Here is a 3,353-nt window from a genome sequence, read left to right as displayed (position 1 = left end):
GTTATGCATCTATGCACCGGTTTGGATATTCCCTGGGTACCATGTAATTTTGAGAGTCTGTGATATTGTGACTTATGAAATGAATTAATTATGCCAGATCAAATAATCTCTATATTTGGTTTTATGATTCTTCTCCACAGAATCACTATCTTATATTCTGTCATGATATATAATCCTTCCTTTCTATTAAAAAAATAAGCACTGGTCTTTTGTGGATCTCATAAGATTAAATTGATGTGAAAGTCCTCATATATACTGCCATTGTGTTCTTGGTTGCCTTTCAGATGTTAATATATTGTGTTAATTTTAGTTGTATCATTCCCTTCCTCAATCTTTTCCTTCCCCCTACCCCATTTCCCTCTCTCTCCTCTTTTATTCCCTTCCCTTTCCCATTCTCTTGTTCTCCCATCCCACTGAATCCATTCTCCTTTTTTTTCCTTCCCTGGTCTAGACATTACAGTGATGGAGATGGGCCATGGAGCCAGAAAAAGTTATGGGGCTGTGCCAGGACATGTTCTCCAAAATAGCCACTATCTGAGAAATACCAGTGAAGATTATAAACTTCTGGAAATTATGAAGAAACTGCTTGATTTGAAATATCTAGAAATGAAAGATATTGCAGTAAACATAAGTAGAAAACTAAGAGACTTGAATAGGAATATGCAGCACTTAAGCCTTACCTGGATCAGCTCACTTTAATTGAGGATGAAGTAACAGCTCTTAAGTAGGAAGCTTACAAGTTGAATGCATACTTGAAGAAATGAAGCAAATTATAAGAAGTCAGAGAGCAATGAAAGAATTCTTTATTACAAAGATTTTAACTACAAGAATGTTTCATAAGAGATGAAATGTGTGGGAAGGAATTTAGCAAACTTCTATGCTTCAATTCCATAAAAGGAAACAGTCTGCTGGTGCAAGGATCCACCATTGGGTGGATGTATAACTTTAGTCATCCTTTGATATTTTCTAGAAACTGTATCCCTGAAACTAATCTTATCATGTGTTATCATGTTATTATGTATCTCAGACCAACCTCTAAAATCAAGATCAACCCTGTCTAGAGCAGATGCAAGTGAGGGACACTACTCTCACGTTTTACTACAGTCGTAGGTGGTTCTTTTCCTTCTCCTTCCCCTCTCCCAGGGATCTATCTTTGAATCTTTGTTCTGAATGTATTCTTTCATAGCCTGTTCTTGAATTTAAATAATAAATGGCTCTTTAGGATAAAAAAATCATGGTTAAATTTTTTTCACACAATTGAATATAAGTTTTTTGAAAGCAAGAACTGCTTCATTTTTACCTGTGTATACTTAGTACTTAACACATTGATGAGCATATCAATTTGATAATTGAATTTGAATTTAACAATGGTTGCAGAATGCCTAGCACCATTTCAAAATTACCCATATTTTATCACTATTTCCCAAGATATCGTTTCCTAGTTAAGGAAGCACAGTAGTCATTTATTACTTCCACACCCTTACCGTTTCTAGATACAAGTGTGTACTTCAACTGGAATCTTAATATTATTCAGTTAAGTGCAATTAATATTTATTAACAGTCCACAGAGGTTATTAATTCATTTTAAAAATAATAATTTTCCCACCTGATTTAATAGAAGAATATAATTAAATTTAGAATTAGGGTTTGAAAACATTTACAGCTAATTAAGTAGTGACTAATAAAAGTTTTAATCACATATTTTTCAACTATTAAATTGTTAGTAAATTTTAGTGATTAGTATCCATAACAGAAATATAAATGAATAATCAGTTTATACAGACTTTAAATTCTCAATTCATATTTAATGGTTTGCATTAAGGCACAAAGTACCTTACTTACATTATCTAATTTGATAACCATAGAAAGCCTAATAAAAATAGAACAACTCCTTTAAAAGTAAAATTGGATAATTATAAAAGAAGATACAAAAACTGATTGCAGAAAATAATTCCTTAAAAATTAAAATTAGGGGCAGTTAGGTGATGCAGTGGATAGAGCTCCAGCCCTGAAGTCAGGAGAACCTGAGTTCAAATCTGGTCTTAAACACTTAACACTTCTTTGCTGTGTGACCCTGGGCAAGTCATTTACCCCCAATTGCCTCAGCAAAAAGTAAATAAAATTGAACAAAATAAAGCTAATAAATTTATGAAAAATCAAGAAACAATCAGAGCAAACCAAAAGAAGGAAAAAATTGAAAACATTTGGAAATATCTCATTGGAAAAACAACTGACCAGGAAATTAGATCTCAGAGAGAGAGTTTTAAAATTATTGAACCATCTGAAAGCCATGGGAAAAAAAATAACCCAGACATCATCTTTCAATAAATTGTCAAAGAAAACCGTCCTGTTTTTCTAGAACTAGTGAGTAAAATGGAAAGCAAAAGAATCCATCAATCATCTCCTAAAAGAGATGCCCTAATGAAAACTCGCAGGAATATTATAGCCTAATTCCAGAATTCCCAGGACAAGAAGAAAATATTGGAAGCAATCAGGAAAACAATTCAAGTATTGTGTAGCCACAGTTAGGAAAATATAAGATTTGTAACTTTTACATTAAAAAATTAGAAGGCTTTGGAATATTATATTCCAGAGTGCAAAGGAGGTAGAATTACAACCAAGAGTCATCTATCTGGAAAAACTGAGTATAGTCCTTCAGAGAAAAAAAAAGGATAATCAGGGAAATGAAGGACTTCAATAATTCTTCCTCATCTGGATAGAAAATTTGACTTTCAAATATAAGACTCAAAAAAAAAGCATAAAAAATGTGAACAGAAAGGGAACTTAGAAGGGACTTAATAAAGTTAAAATGTTTACATTGCTGTAAGGTAGTTGATCCTTGTAACTTACAAAAACTTTTTCATTATTAGGACAGTTAGAAGATACACACACACACACGCACACACACACACATAAACATACAAACATCTACACAGAGGAGACAGGTATGCATATCTTTGTGTGTATATGTATATATTTTTCCAAAGCATTTTTTTCATTTTCTCAGCAATACCATGATCCAAGACAACTCTGAAGAACATATGATGAAAAATGTTATCCATACTCAGAGAACTGTTGATATATGAATGGGGATAGAAACATGACTTTTTGAAAAACCTTTATTTTTTTTGAGGGTGTTTTTTGGTCTATTTTTTTCATAATATGACTTATGGAATTTTTGACATATATATATAAAACAGTCTCAGTATGATTATTGTGGACTACTATTGCATTATTACACCTTTATAATCTAATTTGAATTGCTTGCATTCTCAATGAAGGGGAGGAGGAGATAGAGGAAGAGAGAGAATCTGAAACTTAAAATTTTAATGATGAATATTAAAAATTGTTTT

General features: G+C 32.1%; 1 pseudogene; it reads left to right on the top strand.

Moving 5' to 3' along the window:
- Window positions 1-511: 511 nt before the first annotated feature.
- LOC127547595 (biogenesis of lysosome-related organelles complex 1 subunit 2-like) lies at window positions 512-840 on the top strand (annotated as a pseudogene).
- The last annotated feature ends 2,513 nt before the right edge of the window (window positions 841-3,353 follow it).

This window comes from Antechinus flavipes, chromosome 1 (assembly GCF_016432865.1).
Source record: "Antechinus flavipes isolate AdamAnt ecotype Samford, QLD, Australia chromosome 1, AdamAnt_v2, whole genome shotgun sequence".
Classification (NCBI taxonomy): Eukaryota; Metazoa; Chordata; class Mammalia; order Dasyuromorphia; family Dasyuridae; genus Antechinus; species Antechinus flavipes.
This window is presented reverse-complemented; position numbering and strand designations above follow the sequence as displayed.